Source organism: Bradysia coprophila, unplaced genomic scaffold, assembly GCF_014529535.1.
Source record: "Bradysia coprophila strain Holo2 unplaced genomic scaffold, BU_Bcop_v1 contig_24, whole genome shotgun sequence".
NCBI classification, from domain to species: Eukaryota; Metazoa; Arthropoda; class Insecta; order Diptera; family Sciaridae; genus Bradysia; species Bradysia coprophila.
In genome coordinates, this window is record NW_023503501.1 from 2326979 (window position 1) to 2348369 (window position 21391).

General features: G+C 34.7%; 1 long non-coding RNA gene across 1 annotated transcript; it reads left to right on the forward strand.

The window, feature by feature from the left end:
- Positions 1 to 2551: 2551 nt before the first annotated feature.
- On the forward strand, positions 2552 to 15898 carry LOC119077825. The gene is made up of 3 exons (XR_005087887.1): positions 2552 to 2868; positions 15227 to 15229; positions 15888 to 15898. It is a non-coding gene; the product is annotated as an uncharacterized LOC119077825 (long non-coding RNA).
- Positions 15899 to 21391: the final 5493 nt, after the last annotated feature.

The following is a 21391-nucleotide window of genomic DNA, read 5'->3' on the forward strand; positions in this document are numbered from 1 at the left end:
TGAACCCATAATCAAGACAAACATGATTCGAGTGTTTCGATCGGAGCAGCGTGAAAAACAAATGAAACACGCCAATACTCTCTCTAGCAAACAAACTAGTAAAATTAGGTTTTTTTTTGTTAAGTTGAAATCGTCATATCAAATTTTCCAAACATAGTTGGCATACAGCCTGTAAATATTTTTCATATGCAGAATGAGCACCAGCTGAATATCATCAGCTGGATCTGCTAACACACAATTATTGTATGATAAACAATCAAAACACATTCTTAACAATGTGTTTACTTCATTCATACGTGTTATGTGCGCGTAGATGACGTTAACGTAGAAATGCACTGTGTGTAGGTTGTCTTTGAATTGTATACAATACAAAGTGTTTTTGTTTGTACACCAGCTGGTGATATTCAGCTGGTGGTCATTCTGCATATGAGAAGAATTTAGCAATTGTAGTTCCTTTACAGGAAAATTTTGATCACACCGCCTTCGTAATCATCTCGATACACTTGATGATGACATGGCGGACGTGATGATGTGGTGTATTTTTTTTGTATGTAAAATCATCAGACGTGGTGTGTTCCCGCGTATCTAATAAAATGTCGGTCTGCGTGACCTTCCCAAAGTTTACAGCCTTGCGCTTATCATTGTTACTTCAATAAAATGTCATATTTTTCACGTAAAGATTCACGGACCTGATTAAATTCAATTTACCACTAAAAGTATCACATTCACATAAGTTACCACAACTTCAAATCAAAATATTCGTTGTGTAGAACTCGTTCAGGAACTAAAAATTCGATACCCAAAGGGAAGATTTTGACATATTTTATATGAAAGGAGTGTCGAAATCGTCACCAGTGAAACTTAACGAAGAGTTCCTGAACGAGCTCATATAAAAACAACAAATATTACGAAAGTATTTCATGACAGGTATCACTTTCTTCACGACCTTGTACAGTAATTCTTCGTTAAGTTTAACCAGTGAATTTTGACACCTCTACCGATAGACTGTTATGATCAGAGCGAAAAAACCGAAGAATAGTTATTATAACTTGCCTTGAAGTACTTGTCAATTATTTGCTTCTCTTTCAACGTGGTATGTACGTTGAGAGCGAGAGGACAGAAGACCAGTTTATTTTAACTTGCCTTGAGGTACTTGTCAAAATATCTTCTTCTCTTTCATCATAACACTATTTAATTTATATGGACAGACCTGTCAAAATTTTCGCAGTGAACTTCACTTGACATTACTGTACGCACTCCGAAATACATCGTGAAGAGATACAAAAATAAATTAACTGAGCAACTCCAGTGAAAAAATTTTCGTTCCTGAACGAGCTCTAAAAAAGTCAGTCAAAATAATGTTTGTGAAGTATCTGCGAAAAAAACCTGTGAATTTTAAAATTCGAAAGGCCTCGGTTCTCTGTACACGTAAACAAATTTCGGACATTTGAAATTCGCAGGTTTTTTCGCAGAAACTTCACACACATGTCAAAATAGGGTGGTATTTTGAATGCGTCAAAACAAAGTTTGGTTGCCAGAGAGGGTATTGAACAAGCCAATCTTACTGGCCATTTAGAGAAGGACGTATGAACAACGTATGGTGTCCAAGAATTCTGTCAATTTTAACACAATGTGTAGCTCGGTAATGACCAGTTAGGCTTACAATTTCCAAGACTTTCGATATTGCAGGATTTTAAACTTATACGGTTCTCACTAAAGGAACGTCTATGCTAATGCCTGTTTCCTTGACAGAATATCTTTTCCATTTTTGTCAAAATTCTTGATTAGTCTTAAACCTCTATTTATATGTCATGTCTGGTTTTGTACCCGACGAGTTTGTACCGCCTACTTACACAACTTCGTGTATATGAAATATAATCAAATGGAATCGAAACAAAGAAAAATGCCGAATGCGCCTCTGTGCAAATTAATAAGTTCAACCACTAGTTATGCTAACAAATACATAAATATCGCCGCGGAAAGGAAATTATGCACATTTTGAGTGTGTGTGAAAATTTGTGTACACACAAACAACAATTTATAAGCAGTTATCCACGTGTGACATATGAAAGAAAATCACGAGAGTAAGATAACAGAGTAAAAAAATCGTTATTACGAATAAACCCCACCTTATTATGTTCTTTGTTTATGGTTACCCATACAGATACAGTTTAAAGAGTACGCAGAGCAGAATTTAGAGCTGTTTCGAATTAGATTTTTTACATTGCACAAAATCTATTTATTGGTTTCATAAAAATCGGATCGAGTAATAAGTCGTCGGTGGTATTGTCGGTGGGAATATTTAGAATTGTATGCAATTATGTTGAATGTTCTCCCTTGATCATAATTGCCACAATTTCATCTGACATTGATAGCTTGTTTTCGACAAAAATTAGAATATACGAACTGTCCGAAATGCAAATTTTTCAATTCATTTAAAACCGAAAACAAAATTTAAATTTGGCTACGTTGCCTCATGAATTACTCTTAATTCACTCACGCACACATTCTCACCGATTCAATAATAACATGTGATACAACCAACGTGACATCGTGTTTCGAAAAGCGTTGAGTGTGTATTTTCTACTCTGAATTGAAGTAATCAACATCTCGCACGTTATTCAACACTTTACATGAATTTTTCAGTACTTTTTCATTAAATCATATCTTAAGCAGTATAATAATTTGTGTGTGCAAATGTGTCATTTGTGATTGCTTAAAAGTTTCCAAATTGCAATTCCGTCGAAAAAATCAAAGTGAAAAATATTATTCAGTGCAATCATTTATATAATTGAAAACAAACAAACAAACAAAAAAAAAATATTGTGCAAAGCTGTACTGAAAACCGAGTGGAAAATCAACCATACGGTAAGTACGGATCCCCATCCCTAAATATAAGTTCAATTAGCATTATAATGTGTCTCCGACTGAAATTGTGTATTTTCTCTTCTGATTTGAAATCAATGACGAAACAAACGTTATGCATTAGAAATTGGGTCCACCATTCGTTCATAGTAATGTTGAATCGATGTAAATAGTGTGTGTTCTTCGGATGGAAAAACTCTGTTTTGTAATGTATTCGATTTCGATTCGAATAAATTGGCAACATTAAAATTATTGTTCATTGCGTCAATAAAAACAAATGGCTGCGCTTGATAAAATGCATTTTCACTTTGCCTTTGCTTCGATTCTGCGCGTAGCGACATCCATCAGTGAAAAAATGATGGAAAATAAATTAAAAAGTTGTGTGTTGCGTTATGTTGTTTTTTTTTAATTGACTCATTAAACTGTTACGTAATATTTGAGCTGGTATTTCACCCATTTGTATATACAATTCCACATGCTGATAAAAGATTTTCAACGTTTCGTTGAATGAATCGATTGTGATGCATATCCTATTTTCATTATTAATCGAACAGACGTTAAATGATTCAAGTTAGGGACCTTTAAAAATGCATAGTAAAAGTTCTCCCACACGTATACACACATCATCCATGTACACATCAGTTTTATACAGCGAAATTTAATATACATAGCCGAAAGAGCTCTCGATCCACACAAACATCCACACACACACAAACACACATCAGCTATGTCGTCAACGACTGAATCAACGTTATTACAATATTATAATGTAGTCAGAGATGAATTCAGAAGTTTTGTGACTTCTGTATGACTAAGTTCAATACGAAATTGATGATGTCCTGGAAATGTTTGTGGAAGGTTAAGAGGTTAATCTTAGCAGGACTAAACAAATTAATTTTCAGTTAATGTATGTATTGCATGTGACAAGTATATATCATCATTATATACTCACTACGACCTTTCCAAAAGGTCGAATCGTCGAATTTACTATGCTTTGAGTAGTATTTTATTATGATTTCTTATCTCATTATCTAACTGTGTCTAACGTTGTATCGATTACAAAGTTATTTTTTTAACGAAATGTACTTAATACAAATCAAACATTAGCAAGACTTCTTTATGAAAAAAGTGTTTACACTGTAAAAGCTATAAACGAATGCATACATCATCATCATCTATGCATTACGCACATTAATAACTGGTAAGCCTCTGGCTAATATATTTAAATTATCAAGGCGATCCGGTTGTATTGTTTTTACACAACGCTCACTGCTGAAGCGATTTTCGTTCGGTATGCTCTATACCTGGCTTCACATACAATGTAATGTGAAAATTCACCAGAAATTGAACTCAACCAACTCACAAACAAAAAACCACTTTGCCATTGATGCAAAGGAAGTGATTACGACTGTTTTGAAAAAAAAAAATCGTCTGTGTACAAAATCGCTTTCACAGTATATAATCGCGCTGAAAATGCGCTACATAGATATATATGAACACAGATACAACGGGCTTCTCGGTATAAATAAACGAGTGTTTTGATTATAATTGAGAGCACTATACAGCAAAAAAAACGCTGAATGCTGAGGAATTAAATAATTCTCACTAATGTCACAACATTGTATGTATTGCATTCATGTTGAATGTTGAATTGAATTTATTGGTTGCATACAGCACACAAACATAAATCCAGTAAAACTTAAAATTCTGTACCGCCTAATCAAGGTTAATTTCTGTTAGATGTTGGAATAGGCACGTGATCGTTACTTTTGTACTTTAATTCGATACAATTTGGTATCGGGTTATGTACACGTGAATGGGAAGACCGTACTACTAATTAATTCGCTCGACAGTACATTACAACATCTCGACATTATTTTCAGGTCAGATTTCTGCTTTCCATCCATTTATACTCATACCATACAAAACGATGTATACTAAGCCAGCTCGACGAACCTTGTAGACTCCATCGTGCGGTATATATAAAATGCTCAAGTTCGTTCATGTAAATTCGTTAAATGATTAGCAAGTTTTGATTTCACACCTAACATCAAAACAAACTAAACTGACTGTGTAGAGAGACCTCAAGTTTCGAAGGCTTTCGTCAACCTCTGTTCGTTACCATTTCTTTTCCGACCCATTCGATTTATTCGTATATTTCATATATATGTGTGTTTGCTCGCCGAATGTGTGTCTGTATGATATTTTGTACATAAATTTCGTTTGATTATGTTTTTTGGGAACGGAAAATACACTCTGTTTTGGGACGTGGTCGTCTGTAAATCTGTGCAGTAAATAAATAACGACTTTGTGATGTCGGTGGATTCCGGTGAAGTTGTGGATGTAAAAGGAAAATTTCGTTCGGAATTTGTGTAATATGTTTACGCAACATTCTCGATGCAGTTGAGCTCGGCGTATTTATAGTACATTACTTATCAGTGGGGTAAATGGTACTTCTTGTGTGAAATTTGCCGATCGAGGCGTAGCCGAGCTGCCAAGTAAGGTATTTTATCAAAAACATTTTGGCTCTGTGAAGTAAAGTTAACTTTACCTCACGTTTTTGAATAATAGTACATTACGTCCGAGGTTCCAAATTTTTATTTTGACGAGCGGAGACGTTATGGCCCGACCTGAAGGGGAGGGCTGTATTTCCACTCGTCAAAATAAAAATTTGGAACCTCGTACGTACAGTGCTTTACGTGCTTCTGGTCGGTAAATGCGAAAAATGTGAGGTAAAGTTAAATTTACTTCCCTGGTGCCAAATCTCAAGTTTTTGAGTAAAGTTCCTTACTTGGCAATGGGACAAATGGTAATGCACTATTTACATACAGGCTAATTAACAATCGTTTAAACATAATGAACTTACTGCTGATTTAGGCAGCAATGTAAAGTTAACGGAAAATTTCTGTTCGCATCATCCTAAGCCGTCAACTTGCATTTGCTGCTAAAGTTCTATTGAAATGAAATCGAAAGAAAATTGTCAGAAAATTCAAGTTTGACATTTTATGACAATGCGAACTGAAAATGAGAGTCAAGAGTAACAGTTAAATGCAAAACTTGGACAATAATTAAGAAGGCGGGGTTTCGTTTTATGTTACGACACATACACAGTTTGTAATTATTTGTTTGGCAAGTGTGAGCTTTGCGGAAAGCGTCGAAGGCGAGTGGAGTAATCACACGAGTCAACACAAGCATTTACAAACGGTGTCGTAACACATTTTATATGCTTGTGCACGATAAGTACAGTCAAACACTGATGTAAAGTGAATGAGCTGACAAAACCTAACGTTTCATCTATTAATGACAATTGATCTACTGCAAGGATGACAAATTTCCAAACTTTTGGGTTTTTGTTTTCGTAAACAAGAAAAATGGTCGTATGAGTAAATCATTGCAATTGACAAGGTCAATTCAGCTTATTAGGTGTTCTTCTTTCTTTTTTGTATTGCTTTGCAGCATTTACTTGCTTTGTCTGACGGCTCATTCCAATTGAGAAGATTTTGTGTGGGTGACGTGTTGCGCAAATGCCAACAATCTATGTTATAGAAAGTACTAACATTGTAGAGTATGCATTCCGAATGGTGTGTAGAACAGAACCCGAGACACACAGATTCTCATATAATCTGCTCTTAGATACCATATTTTAATGGTAATTTTCGTTACAATGAAGGAAAAAAGCGATACCAGTTTTGTACAAGCGAAGTACCTACATCATCTTATTTATGTTGTGTTGTTTATTTATTTATTTATACATAACCAACATCAAATAAGATAATGGATAAATAAGTATAATTATATCTCGTTTGAACAAGCACGTTATAAGCAAGCATAGTATACACACAATAGTCTCTGTGGTATCGTTAGTTTCGAAGTTTCCATTCATTTGTAGATATTAAATTTATCTAAGAATTGACTCGTCATGTTCGAAAATGTCTTTCTGAGACCTTTAAGGCGAAATACCACTACAACGGGCTTCTCATAATAACGCATGATTTATGTGTATATACAAAGGTGTATATCAGCCAGTTTGAACAAGGGGCTCTGCACGCAGCTTCATGTTGCCTTCCCCTACAAAACAATCAACCATAGCTCTACCATGGTAAGGGGGGAACGTATTTTATACAAAGTCTTGATCATATTTTCACTTGAATAATCGAAAATTTATTTCGGAAGTTTCCGGAATGGTATGGAAGTATAAAAAAAGGGATGTGTTGTGACTTCGGCAAGAAGACATTATCAAACACAGCTAACGCCGACCCGTACGAAACACCTATTCGTATCAAAAGCCTTTAATGTAGAACTCTTCATTTCTCTCACTTCATTTTCTTCTCTACTGAAAAGCTTTTCTCCCTTTAAAATCACTTACATTATCCACTCTTTGCCTTGTTATCATATGCCGGACGCAATATAGACAGCCCCGTACGAAGTCAATTTTCATAAATTCCTATTTAAACAGCTATATACCGCTATATTTACCTATAAATAAACATTTCACAGATGAATATGCTAGTATATAGCTCTATATGCCTGTATATAGCTCAATATAGGTGAATATAGATATATATAGATGTCCATAAATGGAATGCTTGAAACACCCCACACACATAACCAATTACTTCTACTTTAACAGAAACTATCTAAGTACCATTTTTCCAAAGATATATCACTTTTACTAAAATCCATTATGGCCGCCAACAGCCATTTTGTTAGGAGACCGGAAGTAGGACTGACGGTTTACATTCGTTAATACCTTTCAAACAAAAAAATTCATGAAATTCGGTCAAAATTTACTCGAGATATTGACAAAATACTCCACGTTCACTGTGCGGCCGAGTAGCCGGATGAGAGCTCACTCTAAGAGACCTAGCTCACGCTACGGTGAATATAATTTCATAAACTTTTTTTCCCCTGATTGGTACAATCAAAACCTATCTAATAAAGCGAAAGTAGACGAAATATGTTCAAATTTGGGCGCCCTACAAGCAAAAACTGCTTGGCGCCCTGTACCTAGTTCACACCAAGGGATCTAACTCACGAGTCAGTCATCCCATTTCTATAAACTTTTTTTTTGTCGATCGGTATTGTAAATATCTTTCATTTGACGTATCACTTACAAGTAAAAATGAAAAACCGTAAAGCACTTATTGGGCCCCAGCTCGGGAGGGGTCGATCCAAAATCACTCATCTTCGAACTAAGCCTGTCTTTTGACATTACCAAACGGGAAAAAAAAGAATTTTCAAAATCGGATGTGTTTTACTCAAGTTATCGTGCAGACAGACGGACGGACATTTTTTTTTTCGCGGATTTGGCATCTCTGGACAACCACAATTGGTTTCCACTTACTCAGGGAGTCCAATTCGACGTGTTACAAACGTATGCGTAAACCTATAAGACCAGGGCCTACTTTTTGGAAACTAATTTCTTGAATTTCTTGAAATTTCTCGAATTTTCTCGAATTTCTTAAAATTTCTCGAATTCGAGAAATTCGAGAAACTTCAAGAAACTCGAGAAATTAGTTTCTTGAAATTTCTTGAATTTCTCGAAGTTTCCCGAATTTCTTGAATTTTCTGGAATTTCTTGAAATTTCTCGAATTCGAGAAATTCAAGAAACTTTGAGAAATTCAAGAAATATTTCTCGAAATTTCTTGAATTTCTCGAAGTTTCTTGAATTTCTCAAAGTTTCTTGAATTTCTCGATTTTCTCTAAAAGTTTCTAAAAAGTAGGCCCTGTATAAGACCCCAGTACTTCGTACGGGTCTAAAAAGCTCTCGTTCGATTCCGCCTCGTTCAGCCAATATTTACTTCCCTTGTGCATGTTCTTCGTGGATGGCGCCATTTAATATTCAATCAGTCTTACAATATCATCACTGATAGTGTTCACAGGCCCGAGTAGGTTAAGGAAAGACGCATCACGCGTTCCGTTTCAAGGGCGCCTAATTTAAAAACGGCGACAGTCCCAATAGTCAGTTCGAGCCTGGCATTTTGCATTTGTATGAATATAATAGAACTTTGACTATCAATGGATTTCATTGACAATTTTCTACTTTACGAAGTCCTGAGAGGTTGAATGTTGGCTGTATCATTAGTTTAATAAGTAAAGCTTGTACAAATGTATGTGGCCCCTTAATTAAATTAATTTTCTGGAATTCAGTTTACTCTAGAATTTATTCTACAGAGTCACATTGATAATATTGTCTTACAAAACCGCTTACATCATAAGCGTCTTTGGTTCGTTATAAACTGTAGAAATAACTAAGGATTGTTATTGGCATTGGTTACGACTTGAATTTAACAATATATTTCGTTTTTACCTATTTTTTGATGTCGAGTTTGTTTCAATTAGGAGATTAGGACACATTCATGTTTCTTTTTCGTAAAAGAATATTCTTTACTAATAGCTAGGAGCATGGAAGAAACAATAAACTTTAAAAACTCTTTATACAAGCGTTTGTTTGAAGAAAAAGCCGTTACAATCGCCAATTATCTGAAAAATCCTACATCTGTACTCGACTTGCCAGAGGAAAAAAGAAATTTTTAAATTGTTCGTCTTATTCCCTTGAGTGAAAGTAAGGGTCGTACGACAAAAAATCAATTAAAATGTCTGTAACGATATGATGCAGTGGACGCCAATGAAATTTAGTGAGAAATTTACTTCAGCTGGCCTACTCATACAAACAAAGCTGCTTATACTTCATGCTACATGGTAATGGTAAAAGCGTATAAGTAGTCTTGTCTAAAAATCAGCTGCAAATTTCTCACTTTTCACTTACGTCGACTGTATAACTACATTGGTAAAAACGTTAAATACAGAAATGGTCTGTAACGCTTGTTATCATGAGTGATTGAGTGATTCTCAACCGATTTTCACAATTTTTGTTTTAATTGACGAAGAATGAAATTTACGAGTTTAACTTCGTAGATGGCTAGTATTGGAGCAGTGAGATAAGATTAATTCTTCACAGAATTTGTTTTCCCTTGTTACCACGATAACTCTTGACCGATTCTCAAAATTTTAGCTTTAATCGACGAAGAATTCAATTCTTGAGGTTGAGTTCGTGCCTTTTGCCTGTATAATATTGGAGTGGTGAGATGGGAGTATTTTGTGAATATTTTTGTCCTTGTTCAGTAAAAGATTCAGTAAAAAAATCGATGAAGTCGAACGATCTGAAAGTATTTCCCGAATTTTTTTTTGCGTTTTTTGTCTCTTCTCGATAACATGACGCAATTCCCAAGAATTTTTTTACAATTACAGAAAATAACCCTATCGTTTCAGTTAAGTGTACTTAAGGATCGTCCGCGTGAACCTACCTTTATTTCCCCCATGTTGTAGCGTTATAGGACTTTATTGAGAAAATAGGGTGGAATAAATGTAAAGAGAGTCGCTACTCTTATGTATGTGGGAGATGTGGGACGAATAGAGCGAATGGAACGAACAAAACTCACGGTTGGCTTGGCAGTCTCTTCACGATCAAATACAATTTTTAAAAGTTCAAAAATCTTTTGAAATAATTTTCAGTCAAGGAACTTGACCCACCCAAGTCGTGGGACTTAGTGTTTCTGTCCAATGCATCCCAAAGTCAAGGTAAACCAACAGGTTTATTGAAAATTCATTTTTCATAAGTACATTTACAGTAACATTGTATGATAAAGTTTTCACTTCAAGAAAATTACGCTCTCATGCATCAAAGTGTCGAATGATCTGTACCGAACACTAGCTTAGTACACACATTGCGACGAGATACAATTCGAAGAATTTAATTTATTTTTTGAACTTTGGGAAATTTTGATTCGCTTGAGTTGTGTAGTATCATCGAAATAAATGTATGTGAGCACCGTACCGTGGTATAGATGTTGGTATAACATTTTTAAATAATGTGATATTTAGAAATGAGCAGGTTTTGCTGTCGCGATTTTCCTTTTGGTGTTGACACCAAAGTCTTCTGTGAAAGCTCAAACATTTTTTCCTCTGAACATTCGCATAGAAAACTCCAATTCAATATTCAACAGACAATATCATACAATCACTGATGCAATTCACATGAACAGGGAAATAGCGTTGCGTTATTTTCGAGGAAGCTCAATTAAGTGTTTCGTTCTCGTTCTTTTTTTGTGTGTGTCCCGGTTCGTCAATGCTCAAGCTCATATCCCTGAGGAATTTATTATCGAAAAACGTATCTGTATGTCAGCAAAATGTTCAGTTTCTCCTCAAAATTTATTCATATTTATGTTGTGTAGCCAGAAACATCTATACACTCAAATTGTGTGCCAAGCAGCGGGCGCACCCGCGTGTTTTTATTCCCCGTCGTTTGTTTGCGATGAATGTATTTTACATTATTATTGTAGCGAAGACGCGGTGTATGAGTATTTTATTTCAGCGTATAAATTTCATGTCATTTTATGTAGCTCAGAGCTCACAAAGCATTTAAATGTTGCTCTCTCTCTCGCTATTAAAATAAAGTCTTTGTGTGGATATACTATTTCCATTTTCTTTATTTATTTATTACTATTTTTTTGTTCGTTTGAAAGAGCGTGATACCTCTCATCATCAACATTGTTTTTATTATCTGCATACATATGTACCGCATGGCTTTGCGTAACATGTATATATATATAAATGTCGAAGAACATTTTTGGATGTGTGCAAGTTATTGTGTCAGTGTAAATATACACAAATGAAAACACACCAACTGCATGTGTAGAGTTTGTATTCAAGACCATTTTGATTGAATTTTCATGTATGCTTTCGGTGTGAATATTACAATTTTTTCTCATGAATGTATATATGGTGTGTGTATGGCTGATGAATACAAAGTATACAAACTGCTTTTTCTGTGTTTGTATGCATGCAATTCCAAAACTAAATAACATACTCAGTCAAGATCGAGCATACGCAGCGCAAGTACAGTATATTAATAGATACGGGACAGTGTTGTACGGGTCAAGAAATTGCTTTCAATTACAAAAATTATAGTTAAAATATAAGGGAAAAAATAACAAAGAGATCTCTTTTAAGTGTTCAAGCGCATTAGTTTTTAGTGTGGAAATAAATATTCGTATATAGCTTGTTGTATTATTAAATGTTGTGTACAAGTGTACAAGTGGCCGGAGTTGCAAAGTTTGCAGAACGAGAAAAGTGTTTCTGATTTAACTGAACCCACAAGCACATTTTGAAAGTTAAGAGTGTGTTATACTCTAGAAAATCGATAAGCATTTTCCTGTGTGATATTTGAATAAACCAGAAGCCAAAAACGAAACCAACACTCTCACTAAACTTTTCTTTTCTTTTTTAACTTAAAAAACTCTTATTCTAGCAACTATACTCATAAAATCATCGTTTAGTATAAAAAGTTCCATTCGATTTCGTAGATTGTTGTTGTTTTCGACGTTCGTAATTAAACCACTCTATAAATAGAAATTAAAAAGAAAAACGAAATTGTGCAAGCCAATTCGATCTGAATTTATTATTTAATCGGAAAATTTAATCAGCCGCATTCTCATGTTGTGCTATTGATGGATAGTGGGAAAACGGTCGGTATTAGGTGATTAAACCGCAAAATCGATTAACGTGATTCTGGTGTCCCATCGTCATCACCCTTTTACACGAATTTTCGAAAGCGTGAAAAAGTAGGCGTTTCAGTTCGTAACATATATATTTACACACAATAAACGCGATTATCCTAGGAAAAACGAAACGAAGTTATACGAAAGGCATCGTCAGTGTGTAACAGAGAGTTTCGAAAAAAGGAGCTTTTCGATATTATTGTGTAAGTATTATTTTTCCTTCTTCTTCTTCTACTTCTCTAGTCAAATTGAACGTAGTCTATCAACAAAAAAGAAAAGAAAAATTAATAAAATTAACGAAATATCACTCTTTTTTCTGTAATATCTTTTGCGCATCTGCGCGATTTCAATGTTTGTATCAATATGTGTACGCATCTATATTTAAGTATTAGATTGAAAATACTTGTTGTCTTGGGCCGAAAAAAAAATGTATTGGGCCGAAACTCGCAAATTAGCAAGTCAAAATAAATAAAAAATAAAGAAATGCTTTCCGACACCGAAACGATGTATATATACAATATATGGCATGTTACCATACATAAATGCTCAGAGAGTACCGTTTCCACCTCATATACACATCCATTTTATATACTATCGGAAATTTTCTTATTTTGTAGTAGTATCCACATCCAATACAATGATAATCTCAGATAGATTGTGGAATATCTTTAACTCATTATACACATTGTTTGGATAGGTAGTATAAAATTTTCTTTATGTAATTCAGAGAACGAATTCGATTACTTACGCGGCCTCTGTGTAATGTCATATGAACGTATTTTATCGCACTAGTGCGAAGGATTTGCAAGGCTTTTTTTTCGCACTCAGCATCTTAATCACGTTTATGCAACTCGAGATCATAATGTTCGAAAACTGCGAACTTTAGAGCCCTCTGTTGCATAAAACGTTGTATGAATCTCGGTGCGAAGTATTTCATTAGGCTCACGATTTTTATTATGACACACGGCCTGCTGCCTCGTGTCATAATTGTACATCTAGAGCTTATAAAGTACTTCGCACTCGATGTCATAAATAACTATTAACCTTACATGCTTATGTTGCATAACTCGTTGTATGAATCACGATGTGTCATAATTGCACATCTAGAGCCTAATAAATTACTATGCACTCGATGTCATAAATAACCAATTTGACTCAACAAAACATGTCAAATGCTGTAACAGCTACCGTTGTAATATTGTCGTAACAAGTCTTTAAGTAGTTGTCGATTTTAGTTTTAGATTTTTTTTCAGTGAAAATTTTAGTTTTTATTTTTTGTTTATATCAGCGGTGAATTGCATAAAATGTTGCATAAGACAAGAATCTTGTGCTGGTATTTTATCGCACACGATATCTTGTCAACCTTGGCTTCCCTCGGGTTTACAATGGGTTGTAATGAAATTTCATGGTTTGACCGTCGAAACTGATCGCCAGCGCCAATGTCAACATTTTCTTTTTGATTTTTCACTTCAATGATCACCATCATAGACCTGAAACGTCATTCTTCTTCTTCTTAAAATATCACAACCCATCGGCGTCTAGTGCAAACAAAATACCAACACATGATGCTTGTTTCATAAATAACTATTTTTTTCTATATATTTTCGAATTTCGACTTTGGCGAATTATATCCACGCTTGTGTGTCTGTTTATAAAATGCACACACAATTTCAGTTCGTATCTTTATATTGTACAATATTGAATAAGGTTTTCTGATCGAAATGGTTTCTTTCTTCATTAAAACTGTTAAAGCACACGCACTGGTTGCTTTATATTGTAACGCAACGCGTGGCAAAAATATGATCTTTTCGGCAAAATGAACATAAAAAAAAAATCTTTTCGATTTTAGCGTGGTGTAAGTGGTTTTTTTTAGTGATGGTTCCGTGGCAATGAATGTTTTTTTTTCGATTCATCAACGATACAACATGCTATCTAAGCGTATCTAAAAAAAATTATTAGTTTGACATCATCACATTTTATGATAAAAGTAATAGGTAGAAAACCGCGTACATCGATGAATCGACATATAAATTTATATTCTAGCGAACTTTACACCTTTTAGGTATATACTAACCATCATCGATGGTTATTTTTCATTTGAAAAGCAAAAAAAAAAAATTGTTTTTAAAGCTTTCTAGAAGTGATTTCATCTCACACAGAATCCATGAAAAATAACTATAATAAATTGATCGAACACCGACACTGTATTTTTTTCATGGTGATTGTTGTTTAACCAGCTTGAATTTCAACTTGACGTTGGTATAATTTCTTAGTCAGTTAGACCTTGTCGTTCTGCATTCATACAGGCAATTATGTAGAATATCGTTTTCTTATCCATATAACAGCCACCTGCCTTCAACCTTCTCTGTAATAAATACAAATTTGTTGTTTTGTTTTTCAAGAAATTCCACGTTTATTGTGAAAGTCTACAATTGTTTAGCTCTCGCGATTTAGCTTCTCAGTTTTATGCTACAGAATGACTGACTATTCATGTTACACATTCTGGTTAGTTTTTCGCCAGTTAATGTTGATAAGTCATTGTTTAGATGTGTCGAAGTACGCAAGAACGAAAATAATATTACGCGCTTCATAGGTAAGATTTCGTCATTAAATTGGCATGACAGAGCCAATGGTTTATTTCCATTGCTCCCGTGGAAATCAATGCTTCTTAAATGTTTTTCTCAGTCTTAGCCGAAGTTATTTGGTCTCCGATGGAAGAAATAACCATTTTGCTAAGTAAAGTAAATAGAAAATGGGACTGTTTTGCGCATTAGATGTCAGATTACCGATACGAGCGAAGCGAGTTCGGCAACAAATAGTGTGCGTGCGCAAAACTAACAAGTTAGGAACGAGATTGTATCTACTGTCATGTCAAAATCACAACAAATTAACACGATTTTAGACCAAAGATTCATTATTTTCATGCATTTTCTGTGGTCAGAGCGTGGCGAAATGAACCATCGAAGTGATTGCACAACTTTTTTCCATCGTTGAAATTTTTGATTTTTTTTTCTCGTGTTCTCGTCCGTACGTGCTTATCTGTGTTGGACGATTGTTTTTAGGCAGTCTTGACACATACGTAAATAACTATTGTTTCCCGTGAAGAGAAAATCGTGAAATTGTTTTTCAAAGGGTCCCGAAGTTTCAGTTTAGGTGAGAAAACTGTTGTGTGGATAATAACTGCGTTGTGGAAAACATAATGCCCATCATTCGTGTCTCATTATTTACCGAAGTAATTTTCTTGATTCGTACACAGCTTCAGAATTTTTACCTTCGGATTATACACCTACCACGAGCACGACCCAAAAGTAATTGGAGACAGATGCGGTAATTCGTTATTACATCGATAATTGTGCATACATTAAATGTAAGCCATGTGACCAAATTAACATCCTCAATCTTCTTCACGAAATTGTCCACCGTAAAGCATTGCTTACAGCATAATTCCCAATCCGACACAGACAGCAATAATATGCATTCAAAGTGAATTTCTTTCATTGGAAGCATTCATATTGACGATTAATATTTCAAGATAATATATGCTCACACACACATTACCGCTCAATTTCACTTTCAATTTGCAATTTCCGCAAAACTCTCAAAACACAAGACTCATCAGATATTTCATTCACGATGAATCCGTTACCTAACATCCAATGTTAATGGATCGAATATGCATAATAATTACGAAAGTTTTAATTAGACCAAATGGGTTCTACAATGAAGGTATTGTGGTTTTCCAAATGTGTCATTGTGGTACACAATAGACATCGGCATATTATTATTTGGGGTGTAGTTTCGCTATTTCAATTTTTACATTGTGTCAATCGACGCGATGTATGTACGTCAAATATATGAGTTGTTGCCTGTGTTTATGGTATAATTACTGAGCAATGTAATCTCATTTACTGTATGGGTGGGGTACCGGTACATATGTTTAGAAAAAAAAAACTCATCGCGAAACAAGAAAACCATTCAATTGCGTCTGATTTGAAAAGAGTCGATCATTTTGAACGACATTCAACAGGGCTGGTACAAAAATCCAAAATGTACTAAACCAGCGGACAATAAAAATTGTTCTAAGTTACACCCCTGTTTGAAAAACATGTACGAAGGCGAAGTGAATGTGAAAAAAGCGTTTTCTGTATTTACTTGTCAGGTCACAAATAAAATTCTCTCCAGGAAGATTGGTCGGTAATATTCACATTTTGTACAGTGTTTGCGCAATAGAATAACATGCGCATGAGAGAAATCAGAATGGTAAAAATTGAGAGGATGGGTTGCGCGTTAAACCTCTATATGCATGCATGGTTTCCAACACAAAACGAAAACAAAGGGCATTTCATATTATGCATATATGTGAAGCATTTAACGAATACAGTCGAGCTACGCGCATATTTATCACGGAAATCTGTGTGTATGCCAGTTCTCTGTTTTGTATGAAAATACTATGAATCTCGACCACATGATTTCAATCAATTCATGTAATGGGATGTTGATTGAACAGCACATTGTCAAATGAAAAGGCTAATACAATCATGCCGAACAATAGGCACGATTAGGCTGAATGTTAGTGCGGCATTAATTAACTATCGTTCAACCAGAGCATTGCAAGAGAATGGACTGACTCCAGAAAAATCGGCTTAGTTAGGTACACACCCCAGTATTATTAAAATATTAAATCGACGACGCCATACTTTACAATTATGTTCCCAGTCTGCTAACTGTCAATCTGCTTTATAAGTTCATATCAAATCACCAACAGAAAATAGTAGATTATTCACCTCTGTCCACATGTTTATTTAGACACTTGGGGAGTTGTTGCATGAGCCGAAGGCGAATGTTATAACCCCAAGTGTCTAAATAAATATTTGGACAGAGGTGAATACGCTATTTTATCTACCGACGGCGAAATAATAGCACTTTTTCACTGCTGTTCACCTAGGTAAAAATAAAATAAAAATTATTGTTCTTAGGTTGGCTTTGAACATAATAAGAACTGACATTCTTGGAAGCAATTATTAATTTCAAGCTGATGGATTTTACATTATTGTCATTGGCTTCTATAAATACTATAAAAAGTGAATGCGCGAAAACAATCATTTTGATTGATCGGTAATTAAATTGCCGGACTATAGCACAGTATATATGAGAATTGCGAGAATTTTTTTTTCAACTTAATTCTCAATAAGGAATGTTTCTGAAGACAAAATACAAAAATTCTTTCTCACAAATGAATTGAAATCTGAAGCTGGACGAAGTCACGTTAAAAACGTGTACGGTCGTGCTAAGTTTCGCAACAGAACATTCGTTTCTGGACATTATGTAGGTCTAAATGGAATTAACCACACGTTTTGTCGGGTAGAGTCGAGTATATATTTTGAATATCTACTTGCAGGTTGATGAGGTATTTGGAATTAAAAAGGAACTGGGGGATCGTAGTTATTCAAATTTGTAGCTTTAGATTTGATAATCATCGCCTTTAACTTGTGTACTTTCAGCATTCCATTAGTTTCTATTGCTGATCTATAATATGAAACAGTCCAAGCGTGTACCGTGTGGGGTGCGTCTTCAATACAATGCCAACATGCGTGGAAATTCGTACGATCTCTCTTTTTTTCTCGTTTACTTGTGACTGTGTTCGTATAGGGGTGAAAAAGTGTGTGCTGCTAATGTATGAGTTTTGTTTACGAATCGAAAAGCAACTGCGTGATGAAAATATGGGAATTATGGTTAAAGGGTATACATAATACGAACTATACTCAATAAACACACAGTTACGTACCAATTTATATGTATGAATGGTGGTTTCCCCTCAATAATTTTAACCCGGCATAATAATTCAGTACGCGTTCGTTGGTTTTGCGCAGCACGTTGTCTGTTTTCGTATGTTGCGCAAAGTTTTGCATTTTGTCGAAAATTACATTGGTACTAGTATATGACGCCACTTATGCGTTACGTAGGGTGCAGATATTCGTCATGTAGATTTTAGCTTTTTTCCGTATACAAACGGTAGTTAATTAAGGAAAAACCGTTTTTTATTTGAAGGAATTTTTGTTGTTCACTTTTCTTCATGTGTTGCCAAGTACTTGCTGTCAGTTAAATAATCTGTCTTACTGCTCGGAACTTTGTTAAGTTCAATCCCCTTCTTCGGCTTGTTACCCAGCCCTCAAACGTGTGAACATATTACAGTTACAAGCTAGTCTAGAATTTTTCGTGTCCCTATCGTATACTTAAAATGTCTTCAGTAAACGCAGCGTGACTAACATTCCTCCACTATTATCATCGATAAATTACCTATCGATCATCCATAAATGACGTTTTAAGACTGATATATTGTGGAATGAAAAATGTGTTTGGTGCGCAGTGCCTATTATTGGTAAATTCATTTACCTAATTTCCTGAAGTTTACCAAAAATTACCGAAATATACCGAGAATTTACCGAATTTACTTTCCGGTAAATTCAGTACATTTTGGTAACTTTTGATAAATTTGTTGAATGAATTTACAAATAATATGGTCATGGCCTGTACCCTGCTGCAGTACATAAGATTATACGGTGTTTAAGTAGAGCGTGATGGAAAATCAACGCGGGGTCTGCTGTCATCGATAATACAAAAGAATCTGACTGCATAGCCCGAGATGAAACAGTAGGTTGTCGTTTCGCCGTCTCTCTCACTTAAACACTCTATAGTTTTAAGAGTTGACTCCAAAAAGGTCAATATGGAAACTATTACCTATGTAATTGGCTATTATTATGTCATCGTCTTTAAAATTCATTTTGACGGGGTAACTAAAGTAATCAAATATTAAATAGACATTATGGTAGTCATACATCCACTTTCCATGACCGTTATCATTGATTTAAGTAAAAATAGGTAAAATTGAACATTTAGAGTGTTTCTATAATTTTAGAACGATAGTAAATACGAACAGTAATGCATAGTTGTTTAAAGAAAACGCAACCCTAAAGGCCAAAGAATTAAACTTTTAGAAACTTTCAGAGAAACTTAATTAATTTCCGTGCACGTGATGGAAATATTGCGGCTTAACAATATGGTTTGATAAACTGGAAATTTTGTGTTTCCGAACTATTCTTGTTAACGCATTTCGATATCGATTTGTCATAAATCTTCTAACAAAATAAAAAAAAATGATTCGACTGTGCCACTTTGGTGTGGAAGTAGTATTGTAATTAACACGAAATTATCAAGCAATGCCCTCAATACATTGCAACTAAAACTGAAACCTTGCAAGATTTTTAGCGACATTTTCAAATTGATTTAATTACCAAGCCAAATAAATTTTCAACATCGAAAAATGATTTATTTCAATCCATAAATATGACAGTAATTCAGCTGCAGTAATTCCAATTTGATAGTACAGTTCATTGTGTCAATCCGGTCGCGTTAAGTTTTTCGAACTTTTCACTTATCCTGTATGATTGGGAAGGAAAAGCTGTGGAACAAACTTTCCTTTACAAAAATCGACTTTTTTAGTACATTTTTGGCTAATAAAGTTATTTTTACGACACAAGGGCCTGTACTAATAGTACAGTGTACTATTGAACGTTACACAAAACGAACATCGGTAAACATACGTTACCACCACCGGAAGTTCATCTGGTTCCGATTTAATGTTACATTGACTTGGGTGGAATATGTCTGTAGATCATGTTATGGATAAACGCAGAAACGATTATACGGGAGCTAAAACTGAAAACTAATCGAATCAATTTTCCTGAAAAATTTCAATGACTGTTTCCGTAACGTTAGGATTGTGATTCGACTAAGCAGAACAGTCACCGCTACCTTCATCAAAAAAATAAGTTCGTTTTCCCTCTCTTAAAATGAACTCATTGAATAATTCTACTAAAACGTTTTTTTATTCTTAAAAACCAGCTACCCAGACCAACCACCTGAACTCCATATTCTATAAAAAGACATACACTTTGTTGAATCGAAAATGTTATTCATTTTACGTATTTCGCTTCGCCATACGCTTCTCTCAAATGTTTTCGATTGCCATTTTCACCTATAAGGTTCATCATCAAGACGAAACACACACTACAATACACTGGATGTCGAACCCCGATGTAAATAATACCTTGCATTGAAATTTTGTGATAAATGTTACGTCAACACTTTGTTTTTGAGTATTTGAGTTCTTTTTTTTTCGGTAAAAGGTAAACACGTATGTATGTTGTAGCAGTATAGCGTATTAGTGAATCATTTTCACCATTGTCGTGTGACTAACAGTACATACATGTGTGTTTAAATTTAAATATGACGAATTCAACCGAATGGCACAACATATTAGCGACATAATTTGGGTCAATGTGAAAAACTGATAGTATTTTCAAACATTAGATCCGTACGTACAGCACATAAACAGTAAACACTTCATCCCTTTAGCTCATTTGGGTCAAATTTAATTCTTTCTTTACTATTTTTAACTGGATTTACACCGAAAAGGTTCTTCAATGTGGTGAAAAATCATCTTGAATAGTTTAAATCCTCTGCTAAAATTACCTCTAAGGTATTATGCGTCTATGTTTCGTTCCGAAACATTTTATTTATGAGATCCACAAAGAACATTATTTATATTACAACAAGTCGGCTTTTGTTGTGTCGGATCTACCGTTAAATTAATTATGGAAAACTGAAGTAGAAAAAAATTATTTTAAATAAATTCATTTTCATACAAACGGTGAGGCATAATATTCTGCGCTGGCTTTTGAATTACACATTACTATACACTTACAATGGTCAGCTGAAATCGGTCGTTGAATCAGATGTGTGGAAGTGATAGGGAGGGAGAAATTAATTCTTTATTAGAAATGGTTCTATTTCAATGCCTTTTCAACTGACTTAAAGGTGGTTCGGTATGGAGCTGCTGGTAACGTCTAGCATGTGGTGGTATGTAAATTTGAAATGAAAATGTCACGCACACCTAGTCGTAATA